The 16,145-nt window shown below is 48.1% G+C and overlaps 1 protein-coding gene across 6 annotated transcripts in view; it reads right to left on the reverse strand.

The window, feature by feature from the left end:
* The window catches only part of KCNS3 (potassium voltage-gated channel modifier subfamily S member 3), a 143,234-nt gene extending 129,909 nt beyond the window's left edge, over window positions 1-13,325 (reverse strand). For 2 of the 6 annotated variants that reach the window (XR_009739539.1, XR_009739538.1), the window contains exon 1: window positions 12,488-12,628. The gene's annotated coding sequence lies outside the window, so the exon portion shown is untranslated. Of the gene's footprint in view, window positions 1-2,288; window positions 2,881-11,721; window positions 11,822-12,487; window positions 12,629-13,237 lie in introns of those variants that run through there. The other 4 variants (XM_061433250.1, XM_061433249.1, XM_061433252.1 and 1 more) reach the window with 4 other exon arrangements.
* Window positions 13,326-16,145: the final 2,820 nt, after the last annotated feature.

The following is a 16,145-nucleotide window of genomic DNA, read 5'->3' on the forward strand; positions in this document are numbered from 1 at the left end:
CATTGGCACGTGAGTTCTTTACCACTAGCACCACCCGGGAAGCCCCAGTTTGGAATTCTCCAGGCAAGAATCCTGGAGTGAGTTGCCATTCCCTTCTCCAAGGGATCTTCCCAACCCAGGGATTGAAACTGGGTCTACTGCATTTCAAGCACATTCTTTACTATCTGAGTCACCAGGGAAGCCCTATGATCATAGATACCTCTCGCAAACTCAAACTGTAGACTAGCATAGAAATTAAAAATTCCTAAAAGCCCTAGAATTTCTTTTGTCAGATATGGCTAGAACAAATATTGTCTCCAATCCTGTGGTTGCTTTCATCAATTGTTATTGTTACTTATTAAAAAGTGAGTTAAAAAAGAGTTTTCAATTTGACTTATTAAAATTAATTCGCACATCTCTCCTTTCTCCAGTCTACATCCTCACTTCTCTCTGAGTTTCAGAGTTCTCCATACAAGGAAGAACAAGGTGGGGTAGAACAGGAAGGAAGAAAATGAGAGACCCCAAGCCCTCTGGCAAGCACAGCGGTGACATGGGCAGAGCCCCAGAGATGGCTTTTGGCACCATCTCTGGACCAGTGCAGACTTTCTTCCTGACCTTCTAAGCAGAAGTCCTCACCCCACAGTAAATAGGAATGCACACCTGAAAACAACGAATGATATGATACTTCTCTTTCTCAGGAGCCACCTAGTTTTTTCACTTGGAATCATAGATAAACAATACAGGGAATTGTGAAGGTCCAAAATCAGACAGTATGACATGAAAAGAGATAAAAACATAACATAACCAAAAGTTAATTTGGCTGTGGATTTATTCTATAGCAGTAGTTCTCAAGTGACTCCTGATGGCTCAGTGGTAAAGAATCCACCTGCCAATGCAGGAGATGTGAGTTCAATCCCTAGGTCAGGAAGATCTTTGGAGGAGGAAATGGCAACACGCTCCATTCTTCTTGCCTGGGAAATCCCATGGACAGAGGAGCCTGACAGGCTATACAGTCCATGCGGTTGCAAAGAGTCAGACATGATTGAGCATGCACGCAAGCCAGCCAAGTAGTTCTCAAAGTGTCATCAGGGACCTCTGGGGTTCCTAAGGTTCTTTAAAGGGTTTATGAGGTCAAAACTATTTTCATAATAAACTAAGATGTTATTTTCCTGTTTCCTTCTCATTCTCTCACCAGTGTCCTATGGACTTTTCCATAGGATATAGTTTGAGAACATAACAGACTTAGTAGAGAAGCAAATCTAAGCATTCCATTGTGTTCTATTAACCTAGACAAATAAATTTGTAAAAGTGTAAAACAATGTCACTTATAATTATTTTGTTTAAAAAAAGATAGTTATTTTTCATAAAAATATGCCATTTGTGTTAACATGGTATGAGATTATCGTTAGTTTAAATGAATTAATGATTAATTTGAAATGTATCTATTTTCATTTCTAATATAAACATTACCTGGTAACTCAGTTGGTAAAGAACCCACCTGCAATGCAGGAGACCCCGGTTCAACTCCCGGGTTGGGAAAATCCCCTGGAAAAGGGATAGGCTACCCACTCCAGTATTCTTGGGCTTCCCTGGTGGCTCAGCTTGAAAAGAATCTGCCTGCAATGAGGGAGACCTGGATTTGATCCCTGGGTTGGGAAGCTGCCCTGGAGAAGGGAACAGCTACCCTCCCCAGTATTCTATCCTGAAGAATATAGTCTAGCCTGACTATATAGTCCATGGGGTTGCAAAGAGTTTGACATGACTAAGTGACTTTCACATTAACAAAAGCTTAAAACAAAACCTTTTAAGCATATACAGGTCCTGAGACCAAAACATTTGAAAATGCAATTTCACAGCAATGCAATCTCAATTTCTTTTTTTTTTTTTTCTGATATTTTTACTGTAGTAAAATATACATGACCTAAAATTTACCCTCTCAACCATTCTGAAGTATACAGCTCAATGGTATTAAAAGCATTCATAACAACATGCAAACACCATCTAAAACTCTAGAACTCTTTTCATGCTTAAAACTGGAACTCTCTACCCGATACGGTACTTCTTGTGGATCTGTCTACTTCGTCCAATCAGCTAATCAGCCCACAGTAATCGGACCCTTCCTCCTCTAGGGTGTGTAGGGTGTGTTTCTGTGTAGATGGGTGTGTGGGGCAGGACCCTGTATGCAGGAGAGACAACTCCATCCCCTCCTATCTACACCACACAGTCCCAGATGTCCACTGCTCAAAACCACCTCCAGTTCCACTCCTTATAATTTAACTCTGCCTTCATGGGGCATTCTGAAACTTTACCCCAACATCTAATAGCATTTCAGTTCAGTTCAGTTCAGTCGCTCAGTCGTGTCCAACTCTTTGCGACCCCATGGACTGCAGCACTCCAGGCCTCCCTGTCCATCACCAACTCCCGGAGTTTACTCAAACTCATGTCCATTGAGTTGGTGATGCCATCCAACCATCTCATCCTCTGTCGTCCCCTTCTCCTCCCACCTTCAATCTTTTCCAGCACCAGGGTCTTTTCAAATGATCAGTTCTTTGCATCAGGCGGCCAAAGTATTGGAGCTTCCTTCAGCTTCAGCATCAGTCCTTCCAATGAATATTCAGGACTGATTTCCTTTAGGATGGACTGGTTGGATTTCTTTGCAGTTCAAGGGACTCTCAAGAGTCTTCTCCAACACCACAGTTCAAAAGCATCAATTCTTCGGCACTCAGCTTTCTTTATAGTCCAACTCTCACATCCATACGTGACTACTGGAAAAACAATAGCTTTGACTAGACGGACCTTTGTTGACAAAGTAATGTCTCTGCTTTTTAATAAGCTGTCTATGTTGGTCATAGCTTTTCTTCCAAGGAGCAAGCATCTTTTAATTTCATGGCTGCAGTCACCATCTGCAGAAATTTTGGAGACCAAAAAAAAAAAAAAATTAAGTTTGTCACTGTTTCCACTGTTTCCCCATCTATGTGCCATGAAGTGATGGGACCAGATGCCATAATCTTTGTTTTTTGAATGTTGAGTTTTAAGCCAACTTTTTCACTCTCCTCCTCTTTCACTTTCATCAAGAGGCTCTACGGGCTTCCCAGGTGGCTCAGCAGTAAAAAATCTGCCTGCAATGCAGGAGCCTTAAGAGATCTGGGTTTGATCCCTGAGTCAGGAAGATCCCCTGGAGCTGGGCATGGCAACACACTCCAGTATTCTTGCCTGGAGAATCCCATGGACAGAGGAGCCTAGTGGGCTACAGTCCATGGGATCACAAGAGTCAGACATGACTGAAGCGACTGAGCACAAGACACTCTTTAGTTCTTCTTCACTTTCTTGCCATAAGGGTAGTGTTATCTGCATATGTGAGGCTATTGATATTTCTCCTGGCAATCTTGATTCCAGCTTCCACAGAGACTGAGACAGAACTGTTATTTTGTTTGTTTGTTTGTTTGGGTGTCTCCTGAAGAGGTACAGGTCAGCAGTGGACTGCTGTGGGGATAGGGGCTTTGGGTGCAGTAGACCTGGGTATGGCATAAGCCCTCTTGGAGGAGGTTGCCATTAACCCACCATAGAGCCACCAGAACTTACACAGGACTGGGGAAACAGACTCTTGGAGGGTACAAATAGAACCTTTGGGACACCAGGACCCAGAGAAAGGAGCAGTGACCCCATGAGAGACTGGCCCAGACTTCCCCGTGAGTGTCCAGGAGTCTCAGGCAGAGGCATGGGTGGGTGGTGGCCTGGTGCAGGGTCGGGGGCCCTGAGTGCAGCAGTGTGTGCGTGGGAACTTTTGAAGGAGGTCGCCATTATCTTCCTTACCTCCACCATAGTTTGACCTCAGGTCAAATAACAGGGAGGGAACACAGCCCTGCCCTGCAACAGAAATAGCATTTAAGTGGGGATTATTTCCAAGTTGCTGATACTAACTTACAAATGAAGGGTTTGCTGGTGTGCTCTTAGAGAAGCAACTGGTAAAAAAGCAACTAAAAGCTAACTCAGGAGCTGTGAGGGTCCCCTTACATAACTGTACATCCTATTGGATACTCTCTACTTCAAAGCCCCAAATAAAAGACATGAGATGAGAAGGCAAAGTGTGCTGCAGCTTCCACATTTTAAGTCTGGAGGAGCTGGAAGAAGGGAATTCAGGGCTCATCACCAAAAAGAGGCACCATGCTGACATTTGATTTCTAATTAGATCCAGAAGCTTGGGGAAACAGCTTAAAGGTAAAGCTCTCAGGCACCATATGAACTTTCATGAGATTCCTATTTTTGCATATCCGGAGCGCCTACACCATAGGATGTGTGATTTCAGGAGGTGATGAGAAGGTATGAGGATACTGATACCTTTTATACTTCCTCAAAGATAGAAAGATAGATAAACACTGTTATATGATGACACTTTGTATTTACACATTTAGGGATGAGGAGACAAGCTTCACCAAGAAGGTTCAACCCTAAAAGAGCTAAGAGGCTAAATCTTAGCCAGGCAAGAGCTAACCACCAAGAGGAGGAGGGTGGGCAGGGTCCTCATGAGGTGATGCTGTTCAGTCGCTCAGTTGTGTCTTACTCTCTGCGACCCCGTGAACTGTTGCCCACCAGGCTCCTGTGTCCATGGAATTCTCGAGGCTAGAATACTGGAATGGATTGCCATTTCCTTCTCCAGGGAATCTTCCCAACCCAGGGATCGACCCCGCATCTCCTGCATTGGCAGGTGGATTCTCATGACACCCCCTCATGAAGGTATCACACTTAGAAAACTGGGATCTTAAGAACCCACAAGAAAAACACTATCCAGAAGGTATGATTTATTGACCTCAAAGACCAAAATGCTGAAATACCCTTGCCAGAATCCAGGCATCTCTTCGCAATCCAAATATGCAAACTACAGTCTTTAGCCCTGGAGTTCTCCCATCTGTTTAGCCAATAAATTTGTTACCTTAAGTAAACTGTAAGTGTTAACTGTTAGCCACTCAGTTGTGTCCGACTCTTTTCGAACCCGTGGACTGTAGTCCACCAGGCTCCTCTGTCCATGAGAGAATACTGGAGTGGGTAGCCCCTCCTTTCTCCAGAGGATCTTCCCAACCCAGGAATGGAACTGGGGTCTCCTGCATTGCAGGCAGATTCTTTACCATCTGAGCCACTAGGGAAGCCCAAGTACATGATTTTAGGTTCACCTTGGCAGGCCAATCAGGACTTAGGAAAGCCAAACAAGATGACAGAAGAATGAAAGCAAAAAAAAAAAATGCAAACATGTTCAAGCCCAAAATGTTAGTCTGCTGGCATTCTTTTATCTGAACACACTAATGATTTGTCAGGATATAAGTCAGCACTACTGAAAGCAGCATTCAAGAGGCAGATGCCTCTTCACTGATCTTTGGAGTAATTTTCAATTCCATGGTCCTGTTTATGCTATCATTTCCCTTCAACGATTGATTGGTCACTGGGTAGTCCATCATTTCTTCAAGACTCCATCAGGCTCCCTGTGATGTTCCTTGTTGATCTTCAGGCCAGCATATTCTGCTACACGTGCGTTCCCAGATGATAGACCATATGTCACTCTCTTGTATCTTTTTACGGGATCCCCGTGGGTACAGAGGAACAGTCCCATGTGATGAGGAAGACCCGGTAAAGAAGGATTCCACTAAGATGCAGAAAGCTGGCTTCTAGCCATGCCTGACGCTCCCCATCAGGCCTCGCCCCCATACATCTTGGGAGAGGCTCTGCATCTCCCCGGCAGCACGCTGATCACGGATGTCTTTCCATTTAAGTCAGTTTGAAAGCAGCTTGCTGGTGATCATCAAAGACCAAATGCTTAGAATCTCACCACAAATGTTCCCACATACCCACTCATAGTTCTCCTAATTCAATTTATAAAAATGATCCAAATTAACACATCTAAATGACTCTATGGAAGAAGAATATTTGTAGAAAGATCATCTATTTTTTTAATCATAAAATTGCCAGGTTGTGGGGAGAAAAAGCAGGGAAGGACAAGTAACACATTCAAACTTACTCAGCGACTGGAGACAAAGCCAGAGGAATGTCTAATCTTCTAGAAGTGTTAGTATTGTATGACTCCCCATTCAGAGATGGGTGTGTGTTGGTTTACCGAGGAGCTGGCCTCAGCTCCCTAACCTCGGCCACAGTCGCCTTCCACACAGACAGACGTAGACGCCAAGCCTCCCCTGCCCTCACCTGTGTTTGTTCCCTTAGATAACTGGCCTACACCTGTAGGATCTCCACTTCCTCACTCCTTACTCTTTCTCACTCAGTCCCAGCTGGCTTGAGGTCTCACCTCTCCAACATGCCTCTATCTAGCCTCCCAATGGCCACGCCAGAACCTCTCCAATCTCTTCGTCTCTACTCTCATTTTCACAGCCTTCACGGCTGATCTTCTAGAAACATAAACTGGCTCCTGACACTCCCCTGCCACAAATCCACGAACTCCTCCCCAGAGCCCTAGTGATAAGCTCTTAAGATCCTGAACTTGGCCCTAAGTGCACAGCGTGACCTGGCCCCTGCCTCCCTCTCTGAACTCCTCCCAGCACCTTGGCCAATTCTCCTAGAGTTCCTCCAACTGTCCAGGTTTATTCCTGTCTTAGAATCTTCACACCCTCCGCAGCCTGGAAATCTCTCTCTCTCTGCCTTTTCAATGTAATAAACTCCTCTTCACCTCTCAGAAAGAAAAGTCTCTTCCTCAGTAAGGTCTTCCCAGCTCCCCCACCTAAACAAGCGCCCGCACCCCCATCCCTGCTACTCTCCCAGATGCAATTCTTTAGAACTCTTGCCACTACTTAAGTGTTTGCATTTATTTGTTTAACATCTGTCTCCTCACCAGCCCCAGCCTAGAACATAACTCAGGGTAGATACTCAAATACTTGTTGAATAAATGCTTGTGCCAATTTGTATATGTAAAGAGGATATATACACGACCACAGAAGCTAATCATTAAGTCAAAGTGGGTGAGCATCTGCTGGGTGCTCAGCTGGCTCAGGTGATCTGCTCAGGACATCAGCAGGATGCTTCATTTGTTGGGGACTTCAGCAAGCACACTGAAGCCAGCTGCTATCAGGACTAACTGCTTATCTATAATGCTAAGTCACTTCAGTCGTTTCCAACTCTTTGGGATCCCACGGACTGTAGCCCGCCAGGCTGCTTTGTCCATGAGATTCTCCAGGCAAGAACACTTGAGCGAATTGCTTATCTATAGTGTTACTGGCTAAAAGGAGGTCTTGGGTCATTATCATCCAACACGTGTACAATTAAAGACAATTTTATAAGGTATCTACTCCAAACAAACCATGGTGCAGGAAGGAACTTTGCTCAATATTATGTAACAACCTAAACGGGAAAAGAATTTTTTAAAAAAGAATAGATACATATATATGTATAACTGAATCACTTTGCTGTATACCTGAAACTAACACAACATTGTTAATCAACTATACAACAATTAAAAAGCTTAGTAATTATATTTAATTTTTAAATAAAAAGCTGCTTTCTTTCTCTGCCTCTTACACAATTCTAGACAAAAGGATGTAAGCAGAAATGTGCTGGGAAAACTTTTGAAAAAAATAACAAACATCATGCAAGGCTCTGCAGGATCCCAAAGAGAGCAAGACCCCCTTGTCTGCAAACAAAAAAATACTACAAACTAATCTAGGAACTACTTAGAGCTTAGCAAGAGGAGTTAACTTTTATAGCCCATAGATGTATGTTACAAAGTTGCAAAGGCTGATCTTAAAAAATGATAAAGACAAGGATGGACTTTTTCTAAATCAGCTTCTACATTTGACTGCACACTCCAAATATTTTTGTTGTGTTCATCACAATTGTGATTTCTCTCCAAGTTTCACCTACCAGGTCACTGAATGCAAAAATAAAACAGTAAAAGGTACTTTCTTCTTCTCCCCTGCCCCAACTAAGCATTCTAGCTAGCCAAGAGTAACAGCCAAAATCCAGCTTCAGGATGAAATTCAAACTCCACCACCTCCAAGGACCCTCCCCATCCACTGCTCTCCTTGTCAGACATGAAAATGATGGACCTGGAGTCAGAAGACTCCTGTGTGTGTTGCTAGCTCAGGAATGTCCAATTCTTTGCAGCCCCATGGGCTGTAGCCTTCCAGGCTTCTCTGTCCATGAGATTTCCCAGGCAAGAATACTGGACTGGGATGCCATTTCCTAGAAATGGCCAAATCCAAGTCTCACTCACTTTGCCTTATTTTTTTCATCTGCAACTTGGACTTCCTAACCTTCCCTCAGCCTGTCACTTATTGTACTCGATTACTGTGAGAACTGAAATGAGATAACCTTGTGAGGTTTCTGCAAACTGCAATAGGCTAGACAAAGATGACAAAGTCAGTGTGATTTTTATCAGGACTCATATTTAGCATCTTGTGCAGTTCTGTCTTAGGCGTGCTAGTCTTGAGTCTCCAAGTCCGCTGTAAGTTCAAGCTTGCAGAATGTATCTTAGATTCTGCCTGTCCTTAGTGCCTGTAGTACTGGACACAAGGTGGTGGTGTTGTTGTTTAGTCACTAAGTCATGTACTTAGTGATTCTTTGTGAACCAGTGGACTGTAGCTTGCCATGCTCCTCCGTCCTCCACTATCTCACAGAGATAGTTAGATCAAATTCACGTTCATTGAGTCAGTGATGCTATCTCACCATCTCACCCTCTGCTGTTCGCTTCTCCTTTTGCCTTCAATCTTTTCCAGCATCAGGTAATCACACAATAATTTTTTGTGAGTTGGTTACTGGCTAGCTTTTTTAATGAATTTGGCAGAAAGTGCACTGCCCTGTGATTTTCCTGGATTTCTCACTGATAATAAACATCCTTTCTGGAAATAGCCATAATGTTTACCTACCCCATGACCTTTATAGTCTGTTTCCCTTTTTCCCAACCAGCTGGGCAGAGTTCTACTGGAGAGAGGATAATATTGGCCAAAGAAAAAAGAATATTTTTCTAGCATAGTTTTCAAGTTTCTTTTCATGGGGAGATGGGGAGAATGGGGGTGGGGAGATGGGGAGTTTCAAGGGGAGAAGCAACCAAAAAGTTGCTTCGTAACAGCAAGCCACCTCTCAAGGTCACCATCAAACAAGCCCAGCCTGAGTCCTACTAAGCACAGGGCACAGGGTCAGGGCTACAGGGATACACAAAAAGGAATCGAGCAGTGGCTCCAGCTCCACAGCCAGACTGCAAGGGACAGAATTCTAGCTTCCCATCATCCTCATTATGTGACTTTGCACATGATACTCAACTCTCTTTTTTCTCATCTACAATAGGGTGATTCATGGGGGCAGAGATCAGAGTTATGTAGCAATAAGCCAAGGGATGCCTGGGGCCACCCAAAACTGGACTAGGACAAGAACAGATTCCCCTTGCCTGTGGGCAAACTTGATTTGGGTCTGCTAGCCTCCAGAACTGTAGAAGAATATTTTTTTCTGTTGTTTTAAGCCAATAACATTAAAAATGGGGTGTTAAAACAGCCTATCTCCTAAGGTTGTCATCAGGATGAAATGAGTTAATGCATCAAGAGCTTTCAACATAGTGCCTCGTTCAGGGTAACAACAATGTCCAGCAGCAAGATCCTCACAGCTAAATGAGAAGCAAAGTAAGTCTAGGAGCCATGAGCAGGTAGAAATCAGGCTGGAACCCAGGTCCCCAGTCTTAGTAGGTTTTTCACACAAGTGGTACTTGGGCAGATCTACCTTCTTGACACCTGATCAGCAGGGACTGTAAGCACGCCCACCCTTCCCTCTGCCTCCAACCCCCCTGGGTAGCTGTCCTTGCCTGCTAGTGAGACTTTGGGTCCAGCCCCATCCTGCGGTCTCCCATCAGCTCAGAGCGCCCTGCATGGGCTCCATGTATTGCTGGCTCCCACAGAGACACTATGACCAAGAAAGGAAGCCTCACTTCCCAATGGGAGTGTTTTGAGGATTAAATGAGATAATGCCTGGAAAAGTGCCAAGCAGAGTAGCTGGCGTATGGTATCCAGCCAATAATGCTATTGTTTATATAGATAGATATTGTGATAAAAAGTGAATGTCGCTCAGTCATGTCCGATTCTTTGCAACCCCATGGACTATACAGTCCAGGGAATTCTCCAGGCCAGAATACTGGAGTGGATCCCCTTTTCCAGGGGATCTTCCCAACCCAGGGATCAAACCCAGGTCTCCCACATTGCAGGAGGATAAAGAAGAGGACTTCTCTGGCAGTCCAGTGGTTAAGACTCCACACTTCCACTGCAGCGGGCCTGGGTTCCATCCCTTATCTGCGGAACTGGAGAATGAAGATCCCGCATGCCTCGAGGCATGGCCAAAAAAAAAGAGGAGGAGGAAAACCCTTGTGATGCCTGCTTTCTTGGAGCTGACACACATCCCAGCCCCAAACGCCAGACACAGGGCAGATGGAGAACTCTGGTAGAACATGGAGGCAGTCTCTGAAGGATGACAGTGACAGGCAAAATTCACTGAACACAGAAGAGGTGGCTGAAGTGCCCACTCTTCCCTCTCTTTCTTTAAAGTAATAAGGAAGAAGAAAAAACTTAGCTGGTGCTTTTCTGACAAGCTCAAGTGTCAGAGCGTTGGCTTTTTAATATTTTAATATTTCTGAACAGAACGAAGATTGCTTCCAACCTCCCCATTTGCTCTCACATACTTGACCAGGAAAACCTTAGCTTTGCTGCATTCATTAAGGGCTTTTCTTGTTCAGGCTGATTTTCCAGGTAATGATGGCTCAGACACAAGAGAGAGGCAAAACAGATTCTGCAAGTCTCCTTAAAATATTCACAGCAAGCTCTGGATTCCGAGTTTCTGAGTACTTCATGACCATCTTCTCCCTACCCCAATACTGATCATTCCTAGTTTTGAAATGACTAATTTAATATTAGAACAGGAGAAGAAAGGAATCTGGTGAGAAATGAAAAAAAAAAAAAAAACTGGGAGCAGAAACTTCACCTTACTGCATACGACCAAGGCCTGGCCCAACCCCCGTGGTCTGGTTGTAAACACATACTGAGTGAATCAATGTCCTTAAGCAGTTTACCACCCGGGTAAAGAGTGAGACATACCTAGTACAGCAAGTTCAACCACAGAATCAATGCCACCCTCTCTCAGCCTGAGACGTGCAGAGAGAAGGATTAGTGCATCTGCCTTTAGCAAGAGGGCAGGTGCTCAGGAAAATGCTTGCATTCTGTTTACCTGGGCAGGTATTTGCAAGTAGTCAGAAAGGGGAGCAAAAAGAGGTAACTTACCCAGTTCTAAGCGAATGCTTATGCAAATCCCTTAAGCAAATACATGAAAAGGGATGGGAAGGTTTCTGATCTGGTTTTTCTCACCTGGTTTTTCTCTTTCTGGGGGCGTGTGAGATGAAAGACAAAAATCAAGTCAGAGGGCGATGAGAAACACCCCTCCACGCCCCAGCCTCAAACCAGGACTTCTAGGCGTGTAGAGGTGATTCTCTGTTGCCCTCCACCCCTGTCCTGGGTTCCCAGAGCTAGGCTACCGTCTCAGGGTCCCTGGCCGAGACGCTCAGACACCAATGGCGCAAAGGGTGCTCCTTTCCCAAAAGAGACCACAAGAGGCAGAGCAGGAGAAGCGCGCGGCGTGGGGGGGCGGGGGGGGGGGGCGGGGGTGCGTGGGGGTTGGGGGGAGAGGTTGTTCAAAATGATCCCTGCAATGCGAAAGGCGCCCAGCCCGGCTCGCCGCGGCCCCTGCCAGCAGGTCTGGCTCGCTCGCCAGCGGATTCACCTCGAGAAGTCGGGCAGCCAACCAGCCGAGCGCGGGAAATGGAAGTTTGCGACCCCGAAGTACCCACTCCCATCACGACCACTGATCCAGACGCACGTTCGGCGGGCGACCTGACACGGGCCGGGCCCTGCCAGCCCCAAGCGGCTCCTAGCCAGAGCGCGCCGGCGGTCCCCGGGCGCAGCGCGGCACCGAAGCCAGCACCCTGCGCCCGGGGTGCGCTCATCCCAGCAACTGTCGCGGGGCGCCCTGCACTGCTGCGGGGCAAAGGGGAGGGAAGAGTGACAGGGAAGAAGGCGGAGCAGGCGGCCAGGGAAGCACTTACGGCCGTCCGGAAAGCGCCTCCTCCTCTTCTCTAGGAAGAGAAGGAACGGCTTCCAGGCTAAGGAAACGCCCCAGGGCTGCCCCTCCGCCAAGTGCCGCCTTTCAGCCGCTCCTCGATTCTCCCGTCTCCATCCGTCCCCCACCCGGCGCCCAAGAATGGATTCTAGACACCCTCGCTGCGGCTTTCCAAGGGACCCAGACACTGTCTCGGCTGCCGGCGGCCCGCGCAACAGGCGGATCCTTAGGGCTCCAGCGACGACGGGCTCTGGGGACCAGAGGATGGAGCGCGCCGGAGACAGGCGCGCCCGGCAGGTGTAGGTTTGCGGGGGTCGTGCACTCGTGACCTGGGCCACCGCGGGGCTGGGCAGCAGATGATGGGGAAAGTTGCAGGGTCGCACGGAGAAGTCTCCGGAGCGCGCGGGGAGGAGGGGACACAAGCATGTACCTGCAGGCGTCCGGGCGCCTTTGGCTGGTTCCGCTCCGCGCGGCCACTCGCCCGCGCTGCAGAGATCAGGCGGCCCCGCGCGGCCCCGCGCCCGCCGCGCCGGCGGCGAGGAGAGCCCGGTGGCCCGCGTCGGTCGGTCTGTCCGTCCAGTCCGGCAGGAGCCCGGCGCCCGGGAGCCGCCGGCGGGGCGGGGCGGGGCGGGGCCCCCCGCTCGGCCGCCACCCCATTGGTCGCAGCTCCGCTCGCCGCCTGGCTTCAGGCTCACAGTCGGCGCTCGGGGCCCAGGGCGCGGCGCGGTACCGCGGGCGATCGCCGGCTGCGGGACTCAGGCCGCGCGACGAGCGGACTGTTGGATGGACCGAGAGGCGGCCCCGCGGGGCGCGCGCCCCCGCCCGGACCCAAGTGCAGAGTCACCCCCAGGGCGGCGCGCCGGGTCCAGGCGGGAGCAGCAGGAGCGCGCCCCGCGCCTCCCACCTGCGCGCCCTCCGGGGATGAGTGCACCTTGACCCTACTGGAGACCGGTGACCTCCTCTGCGGCCCCGGCGGCCCCCGCAACGCCTCTCCGCACTCAAGCAAAGCTCTGCGAATTTGCCAGAATTTTCTTCCCAAAGACTGCGGCCCCCAACTTGTTTTAAAACAAGTGCGAAGGAAGCAGCCCCAGGTCCTGCCTGTTTACCACCAGCCCCGCTGCCTTAAGACTCGTGCACAGTGTCTTCAAGATTGTTTTACACGCTCCGTTTCTCCACTTACCAAGTCAGAAGAGCTGGCGGACGTGTGCACTGAGCGGAAGGAAGACGAGTCAGCCCCCTTCTCGAAGGATGGACGAGGGGTTCGGAAGGAGATGCCTCGGAACAAACCCAGAACCCCGGCGAGGGCGGTGTGTGGTCCAGAAGGCCCCGCCTGCCCCTCCGCACTGAGCTAGGACGCTCAGCGAACCGCCCGGAGGCGAAATGGGACGCTCGGGGACCCACCCCCGCGCTCCCCCTCCCGCCCCCAAACTGCAGATTTTTAAGTTGTGCAGACTTGCAATAATTCTTCGGAGCCAGCTGCTCCGAGCTGTAGGCGCCCAGTGTTCCTCGGATTCCCGCCCCATATCTCGCAGTCTGCCAACCACCCGCAACCCAGCACCCTCTCTCCCATCACTTGTCCCAGACCAGCGCCTAGCAAGACCACACACACATAGTTAAGTTCCAGGCCCTGAGCTAGGCCCTCGGGAGGGGATGAGGGCAAATGGGTGTGAAGAAAGAGTAAAAGACACTTTCTCTGACCTCACCGAAGTACCCCCATGGTGTCTTTGGGGTTTTTCTCGTCATTTTTGATCAAAACCCAGAGTGGGAGTCAGATAAGGGAGCAGTGCTTACAAAGTCTGGTAGGCTTCTAGAAGGAGGTCAAACCTGAACCTTACAGGGCGGTTTGGCTAGAGGAGAGGATGGTGGCCAGCAGGAATGGCGGAGGAGAAGAGAAAGTCGTCTGCCCTCAGCCTCCAGCGTTTTCATTTGGCAAGGAAAGGATGCTGGATTCAAGGAAGGCGAGATGGGCATGCAGATGACTGGAGAACAGATGTTTTTGGGGGGAGCTCTCTGACCCTGATCCCATCACTCTTTGAACCCTCTAGGCTGCCCCATCTCTTGTGGAAGAGGATTCAAAGCATTTATCTACACTGCCTTAGCAAGTGGACTGGAAAGGTAAATTTTCATGCACCATCCATCATCTTATCATCAAAGCTAAGATTATTCTAAAAATATATTTACTTTGTATCAGCACCTGAGAAAAATGCTTCCAGGTCTCTCCAGCAGTTAGCAGTTTAATCATTTTTAAATCACCAAGTTTATCCCAAAAGTCTAGCATTGTTTACTTGAGAATGAAGTATGTTCCGTATCTCTAAGCACTGCAGAAGGCATCTGCAGTGCAGAAGAGTCTGAGTGAGGTCCTTCCAGTGGGGTCTGGCTGGCACATGTGAACTGGAGGGAAGGCACACACACACTTGGCATCTGTAAGACCTGGGGACAGAAAGGACAGGCCTCCTCCGCTCTGGTCATATTTAGGGGAGAAGTTAGGTTAAAAGGAGCACAGATTTGAGAGCCAGACTGAGTTTTCATCCTGCTGTACCCTGTGGGGAGCCCTGAGAGCAAGTCACTTGGCTTTTCAGCCCTAGTTTATTCATCTATAAGAAAAGTTTCTCCCTCAAAGTGTGATCATGTGAAGCCAATGAAATAACAGAAAAGCTTTGCATGGACCATAAAAAGCGTGTCTATTTCCTATTCCAAGGTTGAGCCAGGCCAAGTGGTGAATGCACACACATTCAGCCACACACACACAGCCACACTTTCACCCCCCTCCCCAAATCTAGAGCCCCTTCCTCTGACCACAGTCTCCATCACTAAAGTCCATGCTCTGATCTGTCTGACAGCTTCTTTCCTCCCACACGCCCACCTCCCACCCCACCAAAATGTCTTTTTGCCCCATGATATGACACCCCATTTTCTTTTCACTAACCCTGCCCACAGGGAAGCACCTGGGCAAGCCATGCATCAGCCTGGAAGGGGTTAATCACCAGCTGACACTAGTACTCACCCCTCTGTGGTTTCAGAGAAGATTCCAGGAGTTAGTGGAGAGAAGATTCCAGGAGTTAGTGGAGGTGTCTCAAGCAAGTGGGCCTCATGCAGCCTGTCTTCAGGGCTCCATATTCTCCTTGCTCTTGATACCTCCCATTTTCAGGGTCTCCTCTCACCCACTTACCCACAAGTCTATGTGATCTCTTCCCTCTCCCTGCCCAAAGCTGTCTTTGACCTTCCATTCTCAAGAAAGAAAACAACTGGGCGGCATCCCTGGAGGCAAGAGCACTTGTTTTTAAATGGGGACAGGTCTACAGGTGAAAAGGAAAAGGCTCTCATCTCTGGCAGCAAGGGGGAGAGTGAGAGGGTATCAGTAATGATGGGCAACATTTACTCATTTGGTGGCTCTTATTTGCTAGTCTTTATCCCGCAGTTTGAATGTCAGTCCAGCCAATCTGAGCACATTAAACACTAAAATTCCTTAAACTCACCAGCCATTTTCATGTTGTCCCACCTTCACAGTGGTGCTTCCTCTCCTTAAACCCTCTACCAAATCCTTCTTTGCTCAACAAACTCCCCTTCTGTTAGCACACCATTCAGCTGATTACACTACCCTCAGGAAAACCACCCCTTTCCTGTCCTGAATGATACATCTCCTCTCCCTTTGGAAACAGTGACAGACTTTGTTTTCTTGGGCTCCAAAATCACTGCAGATGGTGACTGCAGCCATTAAATTAAAAGATGCTTGCTCCTTGGAAGAAAAGCTATGACCAACCTAGACAGCATATTAAAAAGCTGTCATATTAAAAAGAGACATTACTTTGCCAACAAAGGTCCATCTAGTCCAGGCTATGGTTTTTCCAGTAGTCATGTATGGGTGTGAGAGTTGGACCATAAAGAAAGCTGAGCGCCGAAGAACTGGTGCGTTTGAATTGTGGTGTTGGAGAAGACTCTTGAGAGTCCCTTGGACTGCAAGGATATCAAACCAGTCAATCCTAAAGGAAATAAGTCCTGAATACTCATTTGAAGGGACTGATGTTGAAGCTGAAGCTCCAATACTTTGGCCACCTGATGCAAAGAACTTATTCATTGGAAAAGACCCT

Source organism: Bos javanicus, chromosome 11 (assembly GCF_032452875.1).
Source record: "Bos javanicus breed banteng chromosome 11, ARS-OSU_banteng_1.0, whole genome shotgun sequence".
NCBI lineage: Eukaryota > Metazoa > Chordata > Mammalia > Artiodactyla > Bovidae > Bos > Bos javanicus.